This window comes from Stegostoma tigrinum, chromosome 16, assembly GCF_030684315.1.
Source record: "Stegostoma tigrinum isolate sSteTig4 chromosome 16, sSteTig4.hap1, whole genome shotgun sequence".
Classification (NCBI taxonomy): Eukaryota; Metazoa; Chordata; class Chondrichthyes; order Orectolobiformes; family Stegostomatidae; genus Stegostoma; species Stegostoma tigrinum.
This window is the reverse complement of record NC_081369.1, coordinates 53,312,479-53,327,520: the sequence shown is the minus strand read 5'-3', so window position 1 is coordinate 53,327,520 and position 15,042 is coordinate 53,312,479.

Sequence of the window (15,042 nt, the reverse complement as noted above, 5' to 3'; positions counted from 1 at the left end):
AGTGTGGGTAATTACATGAGTGACACAGTTAGCCAGGATTCCCGTAGATGTATTTGACTATTTGGGCAGTACAATAAAAATGTTCATTCCAATGCCTACCCTCTCCCCTGTTGTGGTCCAATAGTGGTTTCACAGCTGACCCTTCTGTATGAGGAGTTGCAATTTGAGTGATTTATTGGAGGGTCATAGAACTGGACCCCAAGTAAAACACCTCACAATCTGGACAGGAAAGAGTAAAAAAAAATGCTAATAAGGTGGGAAAAATATGCTTTTGTTTAAAGTGAGAAGTGTTGGCTGTTTGTGAAATGCACATAAATATGTGATATTAATTGTACAATACATGAACATCAAATTCTACACAGGATGTAAGAAACATTGTGCTAAACATTTTAACATGTGCTTTGTATTAACCATTAAATGAGTTGGATATGGATTCAAATCTGTAAATTTTTCCACATTTCTTAAATCTCCCTCTTGCCATCCAGCATTGGCATACGTCAGTAAACTTATAAGCATTGTCTAAATTGCTTGAAAGCTTTTAATGGTCACACACAATCCTACCTGAATGATGTTGATTACTGATCTGACCTGACCAGGCAGGAGCAGGATAACAGACAATATAAAGTGAAAATTGGTGTAATTTCTTCTTGTGAAACTTTGAAGTTCAAATGGAAACAGAAATATCATAGAATCCCTACAGTGTGGAAACAGGCCCTTCATCCCAACAAGCCCACACCACCCTCAGAGCATCCCACCACCCTATAACCCACACATCCCTGAACACTGTGGGCAATTTAGCACAGCTGATCCACCTAACCTGCACATCTTTGGACTGTGGGAGGAAACCTGCACAGACGCGGGGAGAATGTGCAAACTCCACACAGACGGTCACCTGAGGGTGGAATCAAACCCAAGTTCCTGGCGCTGTGAGGCAGCAGTGGGAGCCACTGTGCTATGCTTAACAAGTTGCAGCAGTGCGATCCGAACCCACTCCCCCTCAGGGACTGGAACCTAAATCCAGCACCTTCGACTGCTTGGCCACACTACCACATATTGTAAATGCATCTCTATTTGATGAGACTTGCAAGGAAATCACTAATATTAACCAAAACATTGAATGCGGAGGTCACAGAAATCAACTCTGGGTCATCTGCCGAAGTTGAAGTCCTGAATGTAACAGTAACTTATCTGTAGGCTTTACAACATTTTGATATGAGTCAAGTTTCATTTAGCAATGGTACAGTTATGTTCAATAGCTGAGCTTGTACTGCACTCTTCCTATGTTTACATTGGAAGTCTTCATTCAGTGCTTTATTGACAGACCTTCAGTATTCAGGCTGCATTCTTGATGACAAAAGTATGAAAGTCAAACCCCCACCCTGAGCAACGGTTATCTGTGGTGATAAACTATGCCGATGTCAAGTTAATTCTGTTGAATAACATTTCTGTCTTCATTTCCCTTTCCTTAGTCTTGGTTTAATTCACTGCAAATTTACCAACTGTCACATTTTTTAATAGTGAGGATTTCTTCTGTTGTCTTTCAATGACACCTCAGCCAACTTCAGAAACCTTTGGATCTTTCCAGAGTGCCAGATAAGCAGGCAGTTTAAATATTTGACGAGCCTAATTAGCAATTCACCTCAAGTGCTCCCAAAAGTCAAGGGGCAATTTGGTTGCAGACACATATCTTTGATGTTGTAACTGTAATGTTGTCACTGTTATCATGTGGAAATATGCACAAGATTCCACAATGTACTGATAAGAATTGCGATGCATTACTCAATACCTTCAATCACAAGACTAACAGGTTCCCTGTTCTTTAGACTGTTCGATCGAAGGACCATAAACTCTTCCATTGTCATCTGCAGAATCATCTGGACAATTAGACCATGTAAGGGGACTTGATGCCATCACTGAATTAAATTCTCAGGATGTGTAATATCACTGGATCTTTATATTGAAGTTGACTACATTCCTTCAGGTCACAGTGCAGTGCTTCAGGGTGCCAATCTGATTCCAAATCTCCTCCAGAATTGGACATTTTTTTGTAAATTATTTTTAAGATAGTGAGGTTTCTAACGGTCCTGTTAGATTTAGGTGTACTGATTAATGTAAATGTTTTAAAAGTTATAAAATGACTGAACATTGAGTGCAAAGACATTGCATTTCATATTTGCAGAATACTACAGAGAGTTTGGGACAGTCATAGATCGTTTGCCTCAAGTATTCTATGATTTTTCTTTGTGCCCTTTAAAAGTCTTCTCCCACCAGAACACAGCTTATCAAGAAAAATTTCTCCTCTTTCTTTCTCATAAACAGTACAAGCCTCCCTCTAAAAACAATTCATGCCATTTGCCTTGAATGCTCCTTGATGCAGATTCCATCTTTTTGCTGTTTGAGTATTGCTGTAGAAAGACACTGGCTTTTAACCTTTTTCAGGTCACACATTCATCAGGACACATGGAAGAATGTCATATTTCAAAGTGAGTAACAGCTTACACTGCATGAGGAAAGGATTATTTGGCAAGTTGACTCTGACTGATTGAGGCATTGCCATGGTGAATACACCAGGAAGTTATTTTTTAATTTGTTCGTGGAATGTGAGTACCACTCGCTTGGCCAGCATTTGTTGCTCATGTTTAAGAACCGAGAAGACAGTTCAGAGTTACCCACATTGCTGTGGGTCTGGAGTCACATGTAGGCCAGACCAGGTAAGGATGGCAGATTTCCTTCCTTAAAGATCTTTAGTGAACTTGGTGGGTTTTTGCAACAGTTACGTGATCACCGTTAGGCTAACTTTTTATTCCAAATTTTTATTGAATTCAGATTTCACCCTCTGCCACGATGGTAGTTAGACCCAATTCCCACAACTTTTAGCTGGGGGTTCTGAATTAGTAGTTGAATGACATTACTGCTGCTACGCCATCATTTTCCTCTAATGTGCCCCAAACTTTTGTTTAATTCAAAAGAGTACGCAATACCTTGACATGTTCCTTATTCCTGCAGAAGACAGGTCCCTGTTCGTAAATATATCCATCTTCCATCAAGCATTCTTTACCATTCTTTTGGTAAGGATGTTTCTCCTGCATCTTCTATAGAATTTATTGAGAGTTTATTTTTCTGTTCTTGTTTTATCTAATTAAGGCATGATATCAATAGAATTTTTAGATGAATGTATCTGGACAATGTGTATCTGACAATCTGCTTATCCACTTCTCCAACTTGATTAGGATCTGTGCATAACTGAGCTCTGTTAATAGCTTTCATAGAACATAGAATAGTACAGCACAGAACAGGCCCTTCAGCCCACAATGTTGTGCCGACCATTGATCCATGTATGCACCCTCAAATTTCTGTGACCATATGCATGTCCAGCAGTCTCTTAAATGACCCCAATGACCTTGCTTCCACAACTGCTGCTTGCAACGCATTCCATGCTCTCACAACTCTCTGTGTAAAGAACCTGCCTCTGACATCCCCTCTATACTTTCCACCAACCAGCTTAAAACTATGACCCCTCGTGTTAGCCATTTCTGCCCTGGGAAATAGTCTCTGGCTATCAACTCTATCTATGCCTCTCATTATCTTGTATACCTCAATTAGGTCCCCTCTCCTCCTCCTTTTCTGCAATGAAAAGAGACCGAGCTCAGTCAACCTCTCTTCATAAGATAAGCCCTCCAGTCCAGGCAGCATCCTGGTGAACCTCCTCTGAACCCTCTCCAAAGCATCCACATCTTTCCTATAATACAGCGACCGGAACTGGACGCAGTATTCCAAGTGTGGTCTAACCAAAGTTTAATAGAGCTGCAACAAGATCTCACGACTCTTAAACTCAATCCCCCTGTTAATGAAAGCCAAAACACCATATGCTTTCTTAACAACCCTGTCCACTTGGGTGGCCATTTTAAGGGATCTATGTATCTGCACACCAAGATCCCTCTGTTCCTCCACACTGCCAAGAATCCTATCCTTAAATTCATTTCATTTATGGGTGTAGTGTCCTTTAAGCTTGACAGCCCTTCCCTAATCTTTAAGAAGATTTTAGTAATGTTTCAGAAATAACTTCTAACTTTGAGAACTTGCAGGCTAATGACGGCTAAGCAGAAACAATGAGAGAACCTCTGAGATAAGTAGAAGAACGCTGAATCAACATTTTAGGTATTAAGTTTTAGAACTCAACATGTGTGAATGATCCATATGGAAATTCTATAGGTGTGAATGAATTCTAACCTGCTGTTATTGAGATATTTTGTCATGCAGTCAATATAGAAAATATTCTTCTGATTTTAATAAGGGCTTTAATAACAATTTATTTTATTTCTTTATTACTTTAAACTTATTATGAGTGATGCACATTTTGTTTACAAATCTTAATGATTTATGTCAGAACATTTCAGCATGCTTTTCTGTTTCCCCATTTTCTCTTACATTTCCCATTTAATTACAATTAATTAAGCTGCCACAACAGAATTGTTGGTGACTGATGACTAAACAGCACCATGAACTAATGTCCTGCATCTTCTTTGCTAAATTTCTCACCATCCTTTATATGTAAAACTAAATTTGTGGTCAGGATCTGATTTCATTTAAAATCAAAATCAACTCCATTCTATTGGGCAGTCTTGCACATCACACAGCAAGCATCCAATTTTGATTTTTGCTATACTTATGGTTAATATTATCCAGAGCTTAAGCATGTCTGACTGCATTACATTTCTTTCTTTTAAAAAAACTTAGTTGAATTTGCTTTGTACTTTAACATAATAGCTTGAGTAATTTGCAAGACTTGATATTAATGCAACTTGAAGTTTGGATCTGAGCCAGACACCAACAAATCCATCAGTAGGTCAAAAAAAACCCAGTACTTCTGAAGAACAAGGCAAGGCACTGTTTCAACAATTAACTCCAGTGTAGCAGTGTATGTCATGGATGCCCCGCTGTGGCAGAGAAGGAACATCAATGGAGGATGAGTTGAGGCACAGAAAACTGGTAAATTAAAGAGGTCTGTTCTAAAAGTGTTTCATTCACCCATTACCCATGTGTTTGCTAACCTACATTGGCTCCTTATCCAACAATGTTTACATTTCTGTCATTCTTCCCCTATCCAAATCCCCAACTTAACCTCACCTCTCCCTGTTTCTGTCAGCTCTCCAGCCCGCCAACTAAAACCTTTATAACATTTAGAAAGCACATTTAACAAAATGTTTGGCCAAACGGCCTGTTTCCATACTGTAGGGGTTCTATGATAACCACAACCCTTGTTTTAAAAAAAAAGGGTGGCTCAGCCAGGGACCAAGGTTCGATTCTGCTCTCAGGTGACTGTGTGTGGAGTTTGCACATTCTCCCCATGTCTGTGTGGGTTTGCTCCAGGTGCTCCGGTTTCCTCCCACAGTCCAACGATGTGCAGGGGTAGGTGGATTGGGCCATGCCAAAATTGCCCATAGTGCCCAGGGATGTTTAGGTGAGGTGGGTTAGATATGGGGAAATACAGGAGTAGGGGAATGGGTCTGGGTGGGATGCCCTTCGGAGCAGCAGTGTGGACTTGTTGGGCCGAATGGCCTGTTTCCATACTGTAGGGGTTCTATGAAAATTAAACTGAGATCACTGCACAACTCCAATTTTAATCCCTGCACAGTAGAGCCTGTTACTTCAGAAGTCTTGCCCCTTAACCTCTGGGATGCCCTCCTGAACCATCTGAGCCTCAATCCCTCCCTGCCTCTGCTCCTTTAAGGCTTTCTTTTAAAGATGACCCCTTTGATAGGTATATTGTCAACTGAACTAACATCTCTTTTAGTGGCTTGGTGTCAAATTTTTATTTGATAATGCTCTCACAATGTGGCCAGGAGTGTCACAATAATATAAGTGCAAGTTGTTGTTGGGTTCACTGCAATACACCTGGCTAAACTGGCCTCCCAGTCCCCAGTTTGTACCTTGTCAGACTACTGGACCAGGTCGTGATTATCCCACCTTCAGTAGGGTGGAAGATCACCCACTCTTTCACATCATGCCTATAGATTGCTGACCATGTAAATATGTTAAAGAAAACAGTGTGCCCCACAATCAACATGTTTACACTAATCGCCCATGTTACTCAGCCCACTGCCACAATGTTTTTCTTGCGATAACCTTCAACACTGACCTGACCTTGGAGTTTGGATCATTTAGATATTTTATGGCTAACCATTAGCATGAAGTCTTTTGACTCTGCTGACTGCTGAGTAAGGTGCAGGTACCAGAGAGAAACCTGTGGTTGGAAGCTGCTAGCTACAGTGTCAGCAGTCTTGGGAGAGCAAGTCAAATGAAGCCTGTTTGGCTTACAAGTCTTCCATGACACCCAGCTTTCTGGCCAAGATTTCAGCCATCCTCTCATACAATCTGAGATCCTTCTCTGATCTATTCCAACATAAGACTTGCTTCACCGTGCAGATTCACCTTGGGACCTTTACAATACCAGAAAAAAACTCGATGGAAATGCATCTCTTCACAGACTTTCACAAATTTAGTTTGATGCTCTTGTGAAATGTTGTGGAATATATGATAAAATGTTATATACAAATGCAACAACAGTTTTGAGGAAGGGTCACTCAACCTTTTCTCCACAGATGCTGCCCAACCTGCTGAGCTTTTCCAGTAATTTCTGTTTTTGATTCAGATTTTAAAGCATCCATGGTTCTTCCAGTTTTTATTTTATATAAATGCAAGTTGCCGATGCTTTAACCTCACCCATAGCTGTTGATCAGGCTTAATTCATTAAAACAAAAATCCCATGGATGCCAGTCCCTAGTGTTTTATAGCTTGAATGGTACACATTCTTCCTGGGAAACAAATTGATAACTCCATTTCCTACCTACCACCTCATCCCGCCTCCTTGACCTGTCCATCGTCCCTGGACTGACCTATCCCCTCCCTACCTCCTCACCTATACTCTCCTCTCTACCTATCTTCTTTTTTCTCCATCTTCGGTCCGCCTCCCCCTCTCTCCCTATTTATTCCAGTTCCCTCTCCCCATTCCCCTCTCTGATGAAGGGCCTAGGCCCAAAACGTCAGCTTTTGTGCTCCTGCTGTGTTCATCCAGCTCCACACTTTGTTATCTTGGATTCTCCAGCATCTGCAGTTCCCATTATCACTGATCCCTCCAGCCCGTTGAGTCCAAAGCACAATATGGTGCTAGCACTTAGCAGGTCAGTGAGCATCGGTGGGAGAAAAAAAAATCAATGAGTATTCATTTCAGGTTCAACTTTTCATCAAAAACTAAAACAAAATGACACCAAAACAGGTTTGAAGAAGAAAAAGAGAAAATTGAGGGCTAGGAAAGGATGACACGCATATTCAGAGCAAGATGGGCTCAAACAAGCCAGGAGCTGTTGAAATGGAGCACATTGTACGGCTGTTATGAGGTGAACATGCAACAGCAAGACATCGCTTGAATAACTAAAGTAATAGGGAGGGGGATAGGCCTTGGTGATGAGGTCGGGTGGGGTGGTGTAATCGTGAGATATTTGGGATAGGGAATATTGGGAGTGGTTGGATTGGAATTTTGCATAGTGGCAGGAGGATTGTTTGGCAGGCTTTTGGGGGAGGGTCTTGTGATAATGGGGTGGGGGTTTGATTGTTGTAGTAAGTGCTTGGTGTTAGGGGGACTGCTACGTATAAGGCATTGAAGTTCCTGAGGGAATTTATCAGGTGCAAGCTGAGAGGATGTTCCTCCTTCTGGGAGAGATGCAGCTCAAAAATAAGAAGTCTCTCATTTAAAACACAGAGAGGAGACCTTTGTTTTTCCTTTTGGAGAACCATTGATCTGTGAAATTCTCTTTCCCAGAGCAGTGTGGAGGCTGAGACACAGCTTTTAAGGCAAAGGGAGTGAAAGGATATAATGTAGTCAGGAAAGTGGAACTGAGACCACAATCAGATCGGCCATAATCTTATCAGATGGTGGAGCAAACTTGACTGTCTGAATGGCATACTCCTGCTACTAATACAAATGTTTATAGGATGACATGTATGGAAATGTCAAGGTGAGTGATCTTAGTTTTATAACAGATCTACACCAGAAGCAGGAGAGGGGAGGTGCAGACAGCCCAGGAGGATGTCACCCACTCTCAAGATAAGCTTGTGTGCCAGCCCCTCGATCCTCAGCTCCTACACAAAAGAGTAAACACACCACACATCTTAACCTTGCCAGCACCTCATGCTGTGAAAATGTGTGAACTGAAGTGAAGGTCTGAGTCAGCGACTGAGGGATACAAACCGCCCAGCAGAAAGATGGGTTTCTGTTCGAATTTGATCAGAAGTGTGTCGATGATAAAATGAGGGTGAAATGAGGCGAAAAGAAGCAGGAAATTTGGGTGGGTACTGGTGGGAGGAAGAAATGGCATGAAGGCACTCACGTAAAACAGTGTTCAGTGTTGAACACATCGTGAGCACCGGATGTGGAATAGACAGATGGTTAGTTTAATGTTCATATCAAGTCTGCACCTCTGGCAAAAAAATGGACAGCATATTACTTGCAGAACTAGGCTGGATGACATCACTGATACTGCATTGTACATCAATGATTTTAAACATGTAAGTGCCTCCAGACAATTTGAATGTTTTCAATGAATAAATATACGATTGGAAAACAAAATCCCACTTTGTATATTATATACATATCAGTAAAATGTAAGCTCGTTGCTGCTGCAGCTGATTAGAGCTTCCACTTTAGGGAAACACAGTCAGATTTGTTCAGTGACTCATTTCAATACCCTCAGTGCCTGTCCTGTTTTCATCCATCTGTATTTATAGCTCTTATCTTCAGACTGCTAGTCAATAAGTGCTTGTCCATTTCTTACCACACAGTCTCTGTTTAGTTAGCTCAGTACATTCTACTTCTAATAGAAGCACATATGTAAGTTGGTAAAATGATGATGCTCGCAATGCATTACATCATCAATATAATTAAAAACCATTAAATGCTTCAAAAGTGTCAGATCAGTCAGTGTTAAAGTGATTGACTGGATGGGTCCCCAAATCAACCAAGAACTAGGTGAGAACTGTATCATAGATCATAGCATCCCTACAGTGTGGAAACAGGCCCTTCAGCACAACAAGTCCACACCAACCGTCAGAGCACCCACCCAGACCCATCCCCCTATAACCCACCTTATCTACACATCCCTGAACACTACAGGCAATTTAGCATTGTCATTCCACCTAGACTGCACATTTTTAGACTGTGGGAGGAAACCAGAGCAAATCCAAATAGACATGGGCCAAATGTGCAAACTCCACACAGACAGTCGCCCGAGGGTGGAATTGAACCTGGGTCCCTGGCGCTGTGAGGCTGCAGTGCTAACCACTGAGCCACCGCGCCTGTAGAAGCCAATAACTTTTACAAAGAAATTTGAACTTCTAGTAAACGTCTGTAAAGGCCACACAACGATGTCATGCTTTAAGACATTTATCTGACTGAAGGCAAAATTGACTAAACACTATTTCAGTAGGCAACCTATACTCTAAACTACAAGAACAATTCCTTCCATTGAACCTATGCAACCCTTCCATGGTTATAGTTTACTCTGTCCTGTAAGCAGATAACCTGGAACCAACCCAAAATGATCTTTAACTCCCAAAGATTTTCTTCTTTGGTTTCCTTCTCTGCCAGGAAACTAGTCTTTACAGAACTGGTGAGGAACGAATTGGAGATACTTCCCTTTAGCCAAAGCTAGATGAGTCATCCAGTCTTAATAAAACCCTCACAAACTCCATCTTTTCAAGTGACTTCACCTGAAGAAGGAACATTGCTCTGAAAACTTGTGCTTTTAAATAAACCCATATAACCTGGTGTCAAGATAATAAAATGTGAGGCTGGATGAACACAGCAGGCCAAGCAGCATCTCAGGAGCACAAAAGCTGACGTTTCAGGCCTAGACCCTTGGCCCGAAACGTCAGCTTTTGTGCTCCTGAGATGCTGCTTGGCCTGCTGTGTTCATCCAGCCTCACATTTTATTATCTTGGAATTCTCCAGCATCTGCAGTTCCCATTATCTCTGATACTATTTTAACCTGGTGTCATGTGACTTCTGCCTTTGTCCACCTTCAGTCCAATGCCAGCACATCCATGTCATTCCTGTTCCTTATTTCAGATTTTATATTTTTTCTCCAGCCTCTTCTGTTTAATTCAGCAATTCTATAAGCTGACCAAAATCCAGTTGTTTGAGCAAATGTGTATCGAAGTAATATGCATGTGGAAAGTACAGGTTAAACCACAGACTGATTTTCAATTGCGCTGATATCAGACAGATCATGTAAATGCAAATAAAGCTGAAAGAGTTAAGTTGATAGGACAGGTTATATCAGGTTAGACTATAAGATTTAGAAGCAGGAGCAGGCCATTTCACCCCTGGAGCCTGGTCCGCAATTCTCCAAAAGCATCGCAGCTGATCTGACATTCCTCATGCCCACTTTTCTGCCCTTTCCCTAACACTTGATTCCCCTACTGATAAAAATCTGCCTATCTCAGGTTTAAATATACACAAGGACTCTGCCCTCACAGTCTTCTATGGAAAGGAGTTCCAAAGACTCACAAACCTCTGAGAAAAGAAATTCCTCCTTATCTCAGTCTCAAATTGGCACTCCTTAATTCTGAGACTATTCCCTCTGAGCCTAGGCTCTCCCATGAGGGGAAACATCCTCTCAGCATTTACCCTATCAAGCCCCTTAAGAATCCCATAAGCTTCAATGAGATCACTTCTCATTCTTCTAATTCCAATGAGTAATATCCCGACCTGTTTAGCCTTTGCTCATAAGACAATCCCTCAATACCAGGGATCATCCTAGTTCTCTGAACTGCCTCCAATTAAATGATGTCTTTTCTTAAATGAAGGGACCAAATCTGCCTACACACTCCAGATGTCATCTCACCAGTACCTTGTACCATTGCAGTAAGATTTCCCTACTTTTACACTCCAGCTCTATTGAAATAAAGACCAACATTCAATTTGCATTCCTGGTTACTGCTGTACTATTGTGCTCACTTCCTGGTGCTGCAGCTTTCTGCAGTTTTGCTTCATTTATGTAATTTTTTTTTCTCTCTTCCAAAATGAACAACTTCATATTTTCCATTTCGTACCCACTTTATACAGTTGCCAATTTTTTGTTGACTTACTTACCTTTCAATTTCATTCTGTAGTGTGTTTGTATCCCTCTCATAACATGCCTTTCCAAAGATTTTTGTGTCGTCTGCAGGTTTGGCTACAGTACATTTGCTTCCTTCCTCCAAATCACTAATATACATTGTAAACAGTTGCAGTCCCAGTACTGATTGCTGTGGAACCATTCTGGTCATAGATTGCCAAGCTGAAAAAAAATCCCTTATTGTAGGAACATGCTGTTTCCTGCCCATGAGCCAATTCTTTATCAATGCCAATACACTACCGGCAACACAGTGGCCTCCTTTATTATGATTTAACCTTCTGTGAAGTACCTTGTTGAATCTCTTCTGAGAGTCCAAATACAATCATCTACTGGTTCCCCTCTATCAAGACTAGTTGAGAGTTCCTTGAAAAACTGTAACAAATTATTCAGACACAATTTCCCTTTCATAAAACCATGTTTCCTCTAATTGATTGGATAATGATTTTCCAAATGTACTGTTAATATTTCCTTAACAATTGATTCCAATAGAATTAGAATATCCTTTATTGCCACGTGTAATCAAGTACAGAAATACAGGAGTACAGTGACAAGCTTACAATGTTACCTCTTATTGCTCCGTCTGAGGTACAAATTTCACTCGCAAAAACAGAAATAGAAAAGAAAAAGCAATTGCATTTCTTTGCAGTGATTCATAGTATAAGTTAGAAATAAGACATAGTTAAAAGGATAGACATTACAGTCTGATAAAAAGTTACAAATAAACACGACATTGCAGTAGCTCAGTGAAAGGGCTCCCACACATGGCCTGACCTCCTGCATCAGATTCCAGTTCGAGAGCCCTCACCGCTCTGCTCCAAGCCTTGACTCCATTCTATACTGGCTCTCTGCTGCTCCAAGTACGTTTTCTCCAGCACTCGTTCACCTCCCTGTCTTCCGCCCAGGCCTGTTTCCCTGTGCCGCCTTCTGCCCCAAGACTCACTTCCCGCTGCACCAGCCACTGTTTCAGGGCTGACTTCTCTGTGACATTCTCCGCTCCGAGACTCACTTCCCTGTGACAGTCTCCACTCCAGGACTCACTTCCCTGTGACAGTCTCCACTCCAGGACTCACTTCCCTGTTAGAGTCTCTGCTCCGGGACTCACTTCCCTGTGACAGTCTCCATTCCGGGACTCACTTCCCTGTGACAGTCTCCACTCCGAGACTCACTTCCCTGTTAGAGTCTCTGCTCCGGGACTCACTTCCCTGTGACAGTCTCCACTCCAGGACTCACTTTCCTGTTAGAGTCTCTGCTCCGGGACTCACTTCCCTGTGACAGTCTCCGCTCCGAGACTCACTTCCCTGTGACAGTCTCCACTCCGAGACTCACTTCCCTGTTAGAGTCTCTGCTCCGGGACTCACTTCCCTGTGACAGTCTCCACTCCAGGACTCACTTCCCTGTTAGAGTCTCTGCTCCGGGACTCACTTCCCTGTGACAGTCTCCATTCCGGGACTCACTTCCCTGTGACAGTCTCCGCTCCGAGACTCACTTCCCTGTGCCGCCCTCTGCCCCGAGACTCACTTCCCGCTGCACCAGCCACTGTTTCAGGGCTGACTTCTCTGTGACAGTCTCCGCTCCGAGACTCACTTCCCTGTGACAGTCTCCGTTCCGGGATTCACTTCCCTGTGACAGTCTCCACTCCGAGACTCACTTCCCTGTGACAGTCTCCACTCCGAGACTCACTTCCCTGTTAGAGTCTCTGCTCCGAGACTCACTTCCCTGTGACAGTCTCCGTTCCGAGACTCACTTCCCTGTGACAGTCACTGCTCCGGGACTCACTTCCCTGTGACAGTCTCCACTCCAGGACTCACTTCCCTGTGACAGTCTCCACTCCGGGACTCACTTCCCTGTTAGAGTCTCTGCTCCGGGACTCACTTCCCTGTGACAGTCTCCATTCCGGGACTCACTTCCCTGTGACAGTCTCCGCTCCGAGACTCACTTCCCTGTGACAGTCTCCGCTCCGAGACTCACTTCCCTGTGCCGCCCTCTGCCCCGAGACTCACTTCCCGCTGCACCAGCCACTGTTTCAGGGCTGACTTCTCTGTGACAGTCTCCGCTCCGAGACTCACTTCCCTGTGACAGTCTCCGTTCCGGGATTCACTTCCCTGTGACAGTCTCCACTCCGAGACTCACTTCCCTGTGACAGTCTCCACTCCGAGACTCACTTCCCTGTTAGAGTCTCTGCTCCGAGACTCACTTCCCTGTGACAGTCTCCGTTCCGAGACTCACTTCCCTGTGACAGTCACTGCTCCGGGACTCACTTCCCTGTGACAGTCTCCACTCCAGGACTCACTTCCCTGTGACAGTCTCCACTCCGGGACTCACTTCCCTGTTAGAGTCTCTGCTCCGGGACTCACTTCCCTGTGACAGTCTCCATTCCGGGACTCACTTCCCTGTGACAGTCTCCGCTCCGAGACTCACTTCCCTGTGACAGTCTCCGCTCCGAGACTCACTTCCCTGTGCCGCCCTCTGCCCCGAGACTCACTTCCCGCTGCACCAGCCACTGTTTCAGGGCTGACTTCTCTGTGACAGTCTCCGCTCCGAGACTCACTTCCCTGTGACAGTCTCCACTCCGAGACTCACTTCTATGTGACAGTCTCCACTCCGAGACTCACTTCCCTGTTAGAGTCTCTGCTCCGGGACTCACTTCCCTGTGACAGTCTCCACTCCAGGACTCACTTCCCTGTTAGAGTCTCTGCTCCGGGACTCACTTCCCTGTGACGGCCTCCGCTCCAGGACTCACTTCCCTGCGACAGTCTCCATTCCGGGACTCACTTCCCTGTGACAGTCTCCGCTCCGAGACTCACTTCCCTGTGACAGTCTCCGCTCCGAGACTCACTTCCCTGTGCCGCCCTCTGCCCCGAGACTCACTTCCCGCTGCACCAGCCACTGTTTCAGGGCTGACTTCTCTGTGACAGTCTCCGCTCCGAGACTCACTTCCCTGTGACAGTCTCCACTCCGAGACTCACTTCCCTGTGACAGTCTCCACTCCGAGACTCACTTCCCTGTTAGAGTCTCTGCTCCGGGACTCACTTCCCTGTGACAGTCTCCACTCCAGGACTCACTTCCCTGTTAGAGTCTCTGCTCCGGGACTCACTTCCCTGTGACGGCCTCCGCTCCAGGACTCACTTCCCTGCGACAGTCTCCATTCCGGGACTCACTTCCCTGTGACAGTCTCCGTTCCGGGACTCACTTCCCTGTGACAGTCTCCGTTCCGAGACTCACTTCCCTGTGACAGTCTCCACTCTGAGACTCACTTCCCTCGTCGAGTCTCTGCTCCAGGACTCACTTCCCTCTGACAGTCTCCGTTCCAGGACTCACTTCCCTGTGACAGTCTCCACTCCAGGACTCACTTCCCTGTTAGATTCTCCGCTCTGGGACTCACTTCCGTGTGATGGTCGGTGCTCCAAGACTCACTTCCCTGTGACAGTCTCCACTCCGGGACTCACTTCCCTGTGATGGTCTCCGCTCCGGGACTCACTTCCCTGTGATGGTCTCCGCTCCGGGACTCACTTCCCTGTGATAGTCAGTGCTCCAGGACTCACTTCCCTGTGACGGTCTCCGCTCCAGGGCTCACTTCCATGTGACGGTCTCCACTCCGGGACTCACTTCCTTGTGACGGTCTCCGCTCCATGACTCACTTCCCTGTGACGGTCTCTGCTCCGACACTCACTTCCCTGTAATGGTCTCCGCACTGAAACTCACTTCCTTGTGATGGTCTCCACACTGACACTCACTTGCCTGCGACAGTCTCCGCTCCGTGACTCTCTTCCCTGTGACCATCTCCGCTCCAGGACTCACTTCCCTGTGAAGGTCTCCGCTCCGGGACTCACATCCCTGTGACGGTCTCTGCTCCGAGACTTACTGCCCT